Source organism: Schistocerca nitens, chromosome 5 (genome assembly GCF_023898315.1).
Source record: "Schistocerca nitens isolate TAMUIC-IGC-003100 chromosome 5, iqSchNite1.1, whole genome shotgun sequence".
Lineage (NCBI taxonomy): Eukaryota > Metazoa > Arthropoda > Insecta > Orthoptera > Acrididae > Schistocerca > Schistocerca nitens.
The window spans coordinates 705,727,857-705,740,910 of record NC_064618.1 but is presented as its reverse complement, the minus strand read 5'-3'; positions in this window follow the sequence as shown (position 1 = coordinate 705,740,910).

The window sequence follows — 13,054 nt, the reverse complement described above, 5'->3', positions numbered from 1 at the left end:
TTATACCACGGTCAAATAGCGAAGGGTCAACTTCGCTGACACCGCGACACTGTGGAGCTAAAGAGTCGTCCCAACTGAAAAATGCTGTACCGCATGCAAAATGACATGTCGCGCAGTACCGAACACTTCCGAGAAGTACCGAGGAAAGCTGAGATAGACCGAACCTCGGCCCGCACGCAACCCGCACCCCTTGCTACTGTGCACTTACGCACGCCGTAACTAACTCTGCAGTAATAGGTAGATTTTATATGCTTCCCCATTTTCCGTCTTAGTTTTGTGAATCACCCTTGTCCTTCTCCATCTAGCTAGTGAGGGCAATTTTTGGCACAACAAGAAGTGATCAGGCATTATCGCCACTGTGAAACACTAACATCTTGTATATATACTACTGACCATTAAAATTGCTACACCACGAAGATGACGTGCTACAGACGCGAAATTTAACAGACAGGAAAAAGATACTGTGATATGCAAATGATTAGCTTTTCAGAGCATTCACACAAGGCTGACATGACATGAGGAAAGTTCACAACTGATTTCTCATACAAAAACAGCAGCAGTTGACCGGCGTTGCCTGGTGAAACGTTGTTGTGATGCTTCCTGTAAGGAGGAGAAATGCGTACCATCACGTTTCCGACTTCGATAAAGATCGCGATTGCGGTTTATCGTATCGCGACATTGCTGCTCGCGTTGGTCGAGATCCAATGACTGTTAGCAGAATATGGAATCGCTGGGTTCAGGAGGGTGATGCGTAACGCCGTGCCGGATACCAACGGCCTCGTATCACTAGCAGTCGAGATGACAGGCATCTTATCCGCATGGCTGTAACGGATCGTGCAGCCACGCCTCGATCCCTGAGTCAACAGATGGGGACGTTTGCAAGACAACAACCATCTGCACGAACAGTTCGCCGACGTTTGCAGCAGCATGGACTATCAGCTCGGAGACCATGGCTGCGGTTACCCTTGACGCTGCATCACAGACAGGAGCGCCTGCGATGGTGTACTCAACGATGAACCTGGGTGCACGAATGGTAAAACGTCATTTTTTCGGATGAATCCGGGTTCTGTTTACAGCATCATGATGGTCGCATCCGTGTTTGGCGACATCTCGGTGAACGCACATTGGAAGCGTGTATTCGTCACCGCCATACTGGCGTATCACCCGGCGTGATGGTATGGGGTGCCATTGCTTACACGTCTCCGTCACCTCTTGTTCGCATTGACGGCACTTTGAACAGTGGACGTTACATTTCAGATGTGTTACGACCCGTGGCTCTACCCTTCATTCGATCCCTGCGAAACCGTACATTTCAGCAGGATAATGCACGGCCGCATGTTGCAGGTCCAGTACGGGCCGTTCCGGACACACAAAATGTTCGACTGCTGCCCTGGCCAGCAAAATGGTTCAAATTGCTCTGAGCACTATGGGACTTAACTGCTGAGGTCATCAGTCCCCTAGAACTTATAACTACTTAAACCTAACTAACTTAAGGACATCACACACATCCATGCCCGAGGCAGGATTCGAACCTGCGACCGTAGCGGTCGCGCGGTTCCAGACTGTAGCGCCCAGAACCGCTCGGCCACACCAGCCGGCCTTGGCTAGCACATTCTCCTGATCTCTCACCAATTGAAAACGTCTGGTCAATGGTGGCCGAGCAGCTGGCTCGTCACAATACGCCAGTCACTACTCGTGATGAACTGTGGTATCGTGTTGAAGCTGCATAGGTAGCTGTACCTGAACACGCCATCCAAGCTCTGTTTGACTCAATGCCCAGGCGTATCAAGGCCGTTATTACGGCCAGAGGTGGTTGTTCTGGGTAGTGATTTCTGAGGATCTATGCACCCAAATTGCGTGAAAATGTAATCACATATCGGTTCTAGTATAATATATTTGTCCAATGAATACCCGTTTATCATCTGCATTTACTGTTCCTGATACTGGCAATGACATAAACCATTATTGAGCTACTACCAAATCCAACTAACGGATCCCTCAACCCCCCCCCCCCCCCCCCATTTCCCTGCAGCGGGCGTCGCTTTATCATAGTACTGTCAATGTGGGCAGGAGACTGATGAACCTAAGAGGTGTGCTGGTTATGGGGCAACTACTGGCAGGTCTTCGCAGAGGAGCCAAAGAAAGTGTGCGTCACAGCAACCTGTATCCTTTATTTCTGTACCATTCCTACTCCTTATTCCCCACGCCTTTGATATGGTGAAGACTTTGTAACAGCAGCGGCGGAGACGAAAATTTTCAGTACGGCAGTGCTGGCGTGGAGGCAAGTTAGGTTGAAGGGCTGAGAAAGTAAATCCTCACTGAAAATCAACGCTGGGTGGGCTCTATAGTTGTAGAGAAGCCAACCACCGAAGTGGAGAAATCCTGGAAGACAAATCCTGCTGGCTGGTAGGCAGTGAAGTTGCATCCCCGCTACTGGGCTATCCATGTTCAGCATCTGTAACTCGGTAAGGAGACGCGGAATCACCGGCAATCTTCAAAGGAAAACAAACCTGGGCGGATTTCAACGGAAACGACCGAGCCGTGACAAGGGTATGAGCTGAAGAATAAAAGAATGTCTTGAGCTACGAACTTACAATGTAGTGGAATGTCGTTGAATTAAATCAGGCGATGCTGTGGAAATTAGATTAGGAAATAGAACACTAACATCAGCATACCAGTTTTGCTATCTGGGAAGCAGAGTAACTGATGTGATCGAAGTAGGCACGACATAAAATACGCACTGTCTATAGTGAGAAAAACATTTACGAAAAAGTGAAATTTGTGAACGTGTAACATAAATTGAAGTACGATAATGATATAGGCTAAAGAAATTACCTAAAATTTGTACTAGCGCCTGGAGTCGACAGCGAGTCTCGTGCTTACTACACAGATGCGCTAAGTGTTATGCCAAACTGGTACTGTAGCTACCACATCTGCACAGATTACCCTAATTCGACTCCCTCCCCGGCACAAATCCAAATTCACACGCCTCAGTCCAATGCTATTCCCCTTCTAAACTCACATCAGTATTGTAGAGGCCATCCAGTATTGGAATAGCACTTTAGCAGTGTGCGAAAGGGGTTAATCCTGTCTGTGTTATCAAGTCTTTTTGGAGGGTATTTGCCTGGACTATTCCCTTGTATGAAAGTGAAAAGATTCTCTGCAAGCAATTCACACAAGAAAAGAACAGAATCTTCTAAAATGAGGTTTTACAGAAGAATGCTGTAGATCAGATGGATGGATAGAGCAAACAATGAGGAGATGCTGAATCAAATAGGGAAGAAAGAAACTTATTGCACAACTTGACTAAAAGAAGAGATTGGTTGATAAGATGCATATTGACATATCAAGGACACGTGAATGTGGCAATGGAGGAAATTGCAGGGGGAAAATTTGTGTATGGAGATCAAGGGGTGAGATCAGTAAGCAGATTCAACTGGATATAGGCTTCAGTGGTTATTAGGAGATGAAGAGGTTTAGACAGGATATACTAGCCTTGAGAGCTGCATCAAATCAGTCACTGTACTGAAGACCACAACACAAATGGCTTTCGTCGTCGGGTGTACTAGAAACGAAACATGTGAATGAGGCAGGCCTGCCTGTAGTGACTGCTGCTAGCGGAGAAAAGGGAAGGGCTGCCTGCAGAACGAGCAACATCTGAAAATGTGAACGACTCTTACCCGCATAAAATTCGCAGAAAAGAGTTTCAGTACTGCTGGAATTGCTGAGAGTTCCTAATGGCTCCAACGTGGAGTGTTTTCGAGAAATTGTGATTTCGTAAAGCATTCCAATGTAGCCAGTTACGGAGTACTGCATCGAGGAAAAAGGAGAAAGAGTAAACACCGAAGTGATTTGGTATTTGGGTTTCCTTCTGCAATCCTTTACGGGCCGTAGCGAATCGTGCGTGTAACCACTCTTCTAATTTTGCTGCCAGATTTGAGAAACGAGCACATTCCCAATTACTGAAATACCCGCCTTTACGCTCGAAACGGGCTCCTGCCGAACGAGTAGCAACGGCGCATTACTCTGCTTCCGGTGACGTCATTATCCGTCTATCGTTTTAGGCGCGCCAGCGGCGGCGGCGGCGGCGGTGGCGACGCTGTCGGGCCGGATGCTAATTAATTCATTTGACGGGTCTCTTTGTGGGTCCGCGGCGGCTCCCGAGAATATTGCGAATTAACGCTGCTGGGAGAGCCGGCTCTTCAGAATACCTGTCGGCAGCCTCACCCGGCTGCCCGCTTCCGCACGCACTGCCGATGTTCTCTTGTCACTCGCTCCCCGTCGAGTGCCGCCGCGCTGTTTCCAACCACAGCAATGGCAATAAAAGGAAATCAAACGTGACAAATACAGCGTGGGACTGCGGCTGCCGAAATTACCGATGCTGGAGGGAAGTAGAGGGAATGGCTCACAAAATAATTCTCCGAGTCAGTCCGTAGAGTCATTTAGTATATTGTTGTAGGCTATATAGGACAAACTCTTCGTTACTTATGATGCTTTTTAAGATGACGCTCTGATATTTTTCGTTAAGTTGGATTATCAACATAAAAGAATAAATAAAAAAATATCATGTTCAGAAAAAGAGACCTACATCCGTTTGCATAACAACTGCTCTTGCGGAAAAGTCACTCAGTGAGCTGCTGTGTACTTACTCGTGCTGGGATGGTCTAATCTCATAGACATTCTGACGACTCTGTGCGTCACTCTTTGCGCCAAGCAGAAGTAGCTGAAAGAAATGTCTTTTGCTCGTGGTTGGTTGTATGACTTATTGGTTGTAGTGCAATGGCCTTGAATAGCAAAGGCATTAATTGATGTTTTGTTTCAGGCAGCCAAATGTACTGCCCCTCTAAACCGAAAAAATCCTATACAGAATTGCAACTATCACTGTTACTCGGGATTTTTTACGAGTACAGATTACCCATGCTCTCTCCCAAGTAACGACCAAGTTAGTGGCAAACTTGAAGTGTAATCGTAAGTTCATTAAGAGTTACATATAATTTGTTCCGGACCAAGCCAGAGCAGCGACTGGCTTATTGTTGTTGTTGTGGACTTCGTCTGAAGACTGGCTTGATGCAGATCTCCATGCTACATTCCATGCTAGGTTGATCTCCAAATAACTACCACAACCTACGTCCTTCTGAATCTGCTTACTGTATTCATCTCTTGGTCAGCCTCTACGATTTTAATCCCACCACACTTCCTTCCAGTACTAAACTGGTGATAACTTGATGTTTCAGAATGTCCTGTCAACCAATACCTTCTTTTAGTCAAGTTAAGCCACAAATTTCTTCTCCCTCCAGATAAATTCAGTGCTTTCTCTTCAGCTCTTCTCCCCCCCATGAACCATGGTGGGGAGGCTTGCGTGCCTCAGCGATACAGATAGCCGTACCGTAGGTACAACCACAACGGAGGGGTATCTATTGAGAGGCCAGACAAACGTGTGGTTCCTGAAGAGGGGCAGCAGCCTTTTCAGTAGTTGCAAGGGCAACAGTCTGGATGACTGACTGATCTGGCCTTGTAACAATAACCAAAACGGCCTTGCTGTGCTGGTACTGCGAATGGCTGAAAGCAAGGGGAAACTACGGCCGTAATTTTTCCCGAGGGCATGCAGCTTTACTGTATGATTAAATGATGATGGCGTCCTCTTGGGTAAAATATTCCGGAGGTAAAATAGTCCCCCATTCGGATCTCCGGGCGGGGACTACTCAAGAGGATGTCGTTATGAGGAGAAAGAAAACTGGCGTTCTACGGATCGGAGCGTGGAATGTCAGATCCCTTAATCGGGCAGGTAGGTTAGAAAATTTTAAAAGGGAAATGGATAGGTTAAAGTTAGATATAGTGGGAATTAGTGAAGTTCGGTGGCAGGAGGAACAAGACTTCTGGTCAGGTGACTACAGGGTTATCAACACAAAGTCAAATAGGGGCAATGCGGGAGTAGGTTTAATAATGAATAGGAAAATAGGAATGCGGGTAAGCTACTACAAACAGCATAGTGAACGCATTATTGTGGCCAAGATAGATACGAAGCCCACACCTACTACAGTAGTACAAGTTTATATGCCAACTAGCTCTGCAGATGACGAAGAAATTGAAGAAATGTATGATGAAATAAAAGAAATTATTCAGATAGTGAAGGGAGACGAAAATTTAATAGTCATGGGTGACTGGAATTCGAGTGTAGGAAAAGGGAGAGAAGGAAACGTAGTAGGTGAATATGGATTGGGGCTAAGAAATGAAAGAGGAAGCCGCCTGGTAGAATTTTGCACAGAGCACAACTTAATCATAGCTAACACTTGGTTTAAGAATCATGATAGAAGGTTGTATACATGGAAGAACCCTGGAGATACTAAAAGGTATCGGATAGATTATATAATGGTAAGACAGAGACTTAGGAACCAGGTTTTAAATTGTAAGACATATCCAGGGGCAGATGTGGACTCTGACCACAATCTATTGGTTATGACCTGTAGATTAAAACTGAAGAAACTGCAAAAAGGTGGGAATTTAAGGAGATGGGACCTGGATAAACTGAAAGAACCAGAGGTTGTACACAGTTTCAGGGAGAGCATAAGGGAACAATTGACAGGAATGGGGGAAAGAAATACAGTAGAAGAGGAATGGGTAGCTTTGAGGGATGAAGTAGTGAAGGCAGCAGAGGATCAAATAGGTAAAAAAACGAGGGCTAGTAGAAATCGTTGGGTAACAGAAGAAATATTGAATTTAATTGATGAAAGGAGAAAATATAAAAATGCAGTAAAAGAGGCAGGCAAAAAGGAATACAAACGTCTCAAAATTGAGATCGACAGGAAGTGCAAAATGGCTAAGCAGGGATGGCTAGAGGACAAATGTAAGGATGTAGAGGCTTGTCTCACTAGGGGTAAGATAGATACTGCCTACAGGAAAATTAAAGAGACCTTTGGAGAGAAGAGAACCACTTGTATGAACATCAAGAGCTCAAATGGAAACCCAGTTCTAAGCAAAGAAGGGAAAGCAGAAAGGTGGAAGGAGTATATAGAGGGTCTATACAAGGGCGATGTACTTGAGGACAATATTATGGAAATGGAAGAGGATGTAGATGAAGATGAAATGGGAGATACGATACTGCGTGAAGAGTTTGACAGGGCACTGAAAGACCTGAGTCGAAACAAGGCCCCGGAGTAGACAACATTCCATTGGAATTACTGACGGCCTTGGGAGAGCCAGTCCTGACAAAACTCTACCATCTGGTGAGCAAGATGTATGAAACAGGTGAAATACCCTCAGACTTCAAGAAGAATATAATAATTCCAACCCAAAGAAAGCAGGTGTTGACAGATGTGAAAATTACCGGACAATCAGTTTAATAAGCCACAGCTGCAAAATACTAACACGAATTCTTTATAGACTAATGGAAAAACTGGTAGAAGCGGACCTCGGGGAAGATCAGTTTGGATTCCGTAGAAGTACTGGAACACGTGAGACAATACTGACCTTACGACTTATCTTAGAAGAAATATTAAAGAAAGGCAAACCTACGTTTCTATCATTTGGAGACTTAGAGAAAGCTTTTGACAAAGTTGACTGGAATACTCTCTTTCAAATTCTAAAGGTGGCAGGGGTAAAATACAGGGAGCGAAAGGCTATTTACAATTTGTACAGAAGCCAGATGGCAGTTATAAGAGTCGAGGGACATGAAAGGAAAGCAGCGGTTGGGAAGGAAGTAAGACAGGGTTGTAGCCTCTCCCCGATGTAATTCAATCTGTATATTGAGCAAGCAGTAAAGGAAACAAAAGAAAAATTTGGAGTAGGTATTAAAATCCATGGAGCAGAAATAAAAACTTTGAGGTTCGCCGATGACATTGTAATTCTGTCAGAGACAGCAAAGGACTTGGAAGAGCAGTTGAACGGAATGGATGGTGTCTTGAAGGGAGGATATAAGATGAACATCAACAAAAGCAAAACGAGGATAATGGAATGTAGTCGAATTAAGTCGGGTGATGTTGAGGGTATTAGATTAGGAAATGAGACACTTAAAGTAGTAAAGGAGTTTTGCTATTTGGGGAGCAAAATAACTGATGATGGTCGAAGTAGAGATGATATAAAATGTAGACTGGCAATGTCAAGGCAAGCGTTTCCGAAGAAGAGAAATTTGTTAACATCGAGTATAGATTTAAGTGTCAGGAGGTCGTTTCTGAAAGTATTTGTATTGAGTGTAGCCATGTATGGAAATGAAACATGGATGGTAAATAGTTTGGAGAAGAAGAGAATAGAAGCTTTTGAAATGTGGTGCTACAGAAGAATGCTGCAGATTAGATGGGCAGATCACATAACTAATGAGGAAGTATTGAATAGGATTGGGGAGAAGAGAAGTTTGTGGCACAACTTGACCAGAAGAAGGGATCGGTTGGTAGGACATGTTCTGAGGCATCAAGGGATCACCAATTTAGTATTGGAGGGCATCGTGGAGGGTAAAAATCGTAGGGGGAGACCAAGGGATGAATACACTAAGCAGATTCAGAAGGATGTAGGTCGCAGTAGGTACTGGGAGATGAAGAAGCTTGCACAGGATAGAGTAGCATGGAGAGCTGCATCAAACCAGTCTCAGGACTGATGACCACAACAACAACATGTGATCTACCCATCCAACCTTCAGCATTCTTCTGTAGCACCTTACTTCAAAAGCCTCTCTTGTCTTTATTGTACACGTTTCACTTCCATGCATGGCTATACCTAATGGAATGATGGCGGTACAGGTGCACTTTTGATAAATTTGATACACATTTTATTGATGAATTAATTATCCCCTATCGCCAGATGATGTCATGGGTTTTCCCCAGCCGGCACGTGATACCCCCACCCACCCTCTCCCTTTGTTCTCCCCTCCCCCTCCCCACCGCCACCTTCCTATTGCCAGGAAATTCGAATTTTGGCTGGAAAATCGAATTTTGGCTGGAAATTCAGAAAACGGTGGGAATTTTAATAACGCTCCGAATTTCGTTGTCCCAAGGCTGTGCTGATATCCCTCATCACCACTCCCCGCCACTCCCCCCCCACTCCCCTTCCCGTTCCCCCCACACCCACCCTAACCACCACACCAACACCCCCAGTCCCCCCCACTACCCCTCCCCCACCACCAGTCCCCCCACCATCACCCCCCACCAGCACCACTCCACCCCACCACCACTCCGTCCCACCACCACTCCCCCCACCACCACTACACCCCACCACCACTACCCCCCACCACCACTACCCCCCCACCACCACTACCCCCCCCCCCACTACCCCCCACCACCACTACCCCCCACCACCACTACCCCCCACCACCACTACCCCCCCACCACTACCCCCCACCACTACCCCCCACCACTAACCCCCACCACCACTACCCCCACCACCACTACCCCCACCACTCTCCCCACCACTCTCCCCAACACTCTCCCCACCACTCTCCCCACCACTCTCCCCACCACTCTCCCCACCACTCTCCCCACCACTCTCCCCACCACTCTCCCCACCACTCTCCCCACCAGTCTCCCCACCACTCTCCCCACCACTCTCCCCACCACTCTCCCCACCACTCTCCCCACCACTCTCCCCACCACTCTCCCCACCACTCTCCCCACCACTCCCCCCACCACTCCCCCACCACTCCCCCACCACTCCCCCCACCACTCCCACCACCACTCCCCCCACCACTCCCCCCACCACTCCCCCCACCACTGCCCCCACCACTGCCCCCCACCCCCCGCCCTCATTGCCCCCATCGCCCCCTCGCCCCCTCGCCCCCCTCGCCCCTCCCCCCTCGCCCCTTTGCGCACCCCACACCCCTCGCCCCCTCCCCCCTCGCCCCTTTGCCCACCCCACACCCCTCGCCCCCTCCCCCCTCGCCCCTTCGCCCACCTCACGACCCTCGCCCCCTCGCCCCCTCCTCCCACTCCCCCCACTCCCCACCACTCCCCCTCTCCCGCCACCACTCCCCCCACACTCACCCCCACCACACTCACCCCCTCTCCCCCCCACTCTCCCACACCCTATGTTTTAATCAGCTTAAATGCAGTATTAATTAGTGCTCTTTGCAGTTTCAACTACTGATCACTAGATGTGAGATTAATTGTAAAAGCGATATTTTCTGAGTCATTATGACCAGCTCTCTGTGGCGGGGTTTAATAATACACAGGAAATTAGGTACACAGCTGGTGTGTGTGTGTGTGTGTGTGTGTGTGTGTGTGTGTGTGTGTGTGTGCGCGTGTGTGTGTGATCCATGGAGCTAAATTCATTTTTAGTATTTTAGAGAAGCGTCAACGGATAGTCCGACAATATCTTCGCCGCCACCACAGGAACTACCAAGGTCGTATTTCCTGGCAATCGAAGATCAAGAGTATGAGGAGAAGTAGGGGGAGGATGAGAATTTCTGTGTGAGGTGCTAAAACAGATTAAAGTGGTAACATTTTTATAGAAAAACACTGTTTTTTTACCATCTCTCTTACATACATAACATCTTCTATAAGTCCATGCCTTACCACAAAGTCACCATTGCAGACCAAGTGTGTTCACGGAACTTTGTTGCTTTAGAACTATGTCCTGTGATGCCTCTTGGGCTGTTAATTTCATCGTAGCAACAGCAAGTGTTATTGGGTATAAAATATGATGCTAACCATGCAAACTGAAGACTGGAGATGTATACTGATGCTGATTATACCAGTAATCCAGCAACCTGACGCTCAGTTAGTGGAATAGTTGCAAGGTTTTGTGGAGGAGCAGTTACCTGGGCTAGTAGGCGGCAACATTGCACATCACCGTCAACAACAGAGCCGCAGTATGTGGCTGCCAGTGAAGGGGCAAGAGAAGGAATATGGCTATGAAGAAATTTCAACACTGGAGAGTGTTCCTGCTCTTCTTGTTGATAATACAAGCGCTATTAAACTCGCCAAAAGTCCTGAATTTCACAAGAGGTCAAAGCATATTGATGTTCGCATGCACTATATCCGAGGAAAGATTCAAGAAGGCCAGCTAGCCATTGAGCATGTACCAGGCAATCAGCAAGCTGCAGATATTCTCACCAAAACATTGCCACATGTCTATCTTAAATATTTAAGATCATTAATTGGAATGTGTTAAATACTGCATTTAGCAAGATAAGCATTTAGGGGAGGTGTTGAAGTGAAATGTTTATATTAATCTCTCTGCTATGTAGTGTATCTATGTCTTTGGTTGGTGTCATAAAATAAAATACATGTCTTCTCATAGTAACTACGTCGTGTGTATGCTTTATGTTGCGCCCTTTAGTTTGTTCTTGAAGTTTCTGCAATAATACCAACATTACAACGCGTAGCCTGCATTTGGGTTCGAAATAAAATTTTTGCGGGAACAGCAAGCTCACGTCACCAACTGATCTACGATGGAATTAGAGAGAGAATTAAACAGCATATTCACCCTCTCAAAAGTATCCAAAACTAGATAGTTGAAAGTATAGCATCCATCGCAACCCGTTTCGAAAGGCGTGTCCGTCTTTCACTTTGAAGACATTGAGTGCGTTTCCAGCTCAGATGACACCATCTTTAGTCTGAATAAGTTAGCTCTTCCTACTTCACTAGCAGTGCAGCGCCAAGTTGTTGTAATCTGTAGTCAGACCAGTACAATAAATGAACGTGCTCTTTCCATTTGGTCAGTAAACAGCGGTTTAGCACATTTCAGTGCATTTTAGACATCCACCAACTCACACAAACCCACCGTATCATTACCCATGTAATTGACTTTCGTTGAGGAGCACTCCTTAGCCATCGAATTCATCTTATCTGAATGCCGGATTTGCAATTTACGAGGAGTGTACTGCCCTGATTGGGAGCTAATATCTGCGGAATGATAGTTAGGCCACTGGAATGGGAATATAGTACACGTTTCGTTCGGTGTCTGTACCAAGTAGTGCCGGACACTTGTGTTTTACAACACTAATTTGAGCGAGTCTTACGGCAGCGCTGATTGAAAATACCTGCAGTCTCTTCTCGAATCTGACTGGCTGGAAGACCTAAATGTCAAATAATTTCCTAGAACTGAATCGGGACACTTGGAGTAAGTGCGGACGTACAATAGCTATTTCGGACGTTATAGACTTATAAACGATATTAGAATTGCTTGTGTATAATGCGTATTTGTTGGGGTGTAAAGTTCCTGTGGTCTGTGTTTCGAGATGTGCAAAATTAAGTGATATGGGTGGGAACTATGTCTGGTTGTGAGGGATGTATAGATTTACTGTGGGAATTCGCGACTTCGCCGCACGTCTAGCCGTAAAGGCATAAAATATTTTGCGTGGAAAAAACGTTACGTGGGAAATTGGTATTTCCAAGGCTACAGTGGTCATGAAGGGGTATCTCTGATACTTCACTCATTGTCGAATGTGATATAGGCACACTGGTTTCGTACTTATTATTTGAGACGAGTCTCACCCCCCTCTCCCCCCCCCTCTCTCTCACTCTGTGTGTGTGTGTGTGTCATCAGCCCGAGGCCTATTGTTCAGCTATATCGATTGTGATGCGTTACTTGCATCGAGATGGTGAAACACCGGTGGGAGAGATATTTGCTGCTTCTCTAGACATGGGGAACACCAAGATTATTAGTATTAAAACCTTAGACGATTTTGTAAGGAGAAAAAACTACGAGTGGAACTACCAGTTCCCTCTATTTCTTCGAAGTTTCACGTAAAAATGTCTTCGCAGACGTGATAGTTCCTAGTTACTCATTTACAGCCTGTGGACACATTACTTTATAAAGAATTCAGTAAGATAAACGACTTTATCAGGACCTTACGCCATGTGCCGTCCTGCTTCCTGGCGGCACATTCCTGCGCTTCAGACCCAGTGATTAACACGCAATTAATGTGATCACACCCAACGTGCAGTGAGGCTTCTGTAGGTGGTAGTGGAAGACCGTAATTTTTAAATTAATCATAGGAAATAGTACCATACCTCGATACTATTCTTGCAACCACGATTTATAAACTCACGTATAGTTTTGACGTGAAAATCGATACAGCGATACGCTCTCTCCTCCTAAGCCGCGCTGTTACCACTAAGGAGAAAAC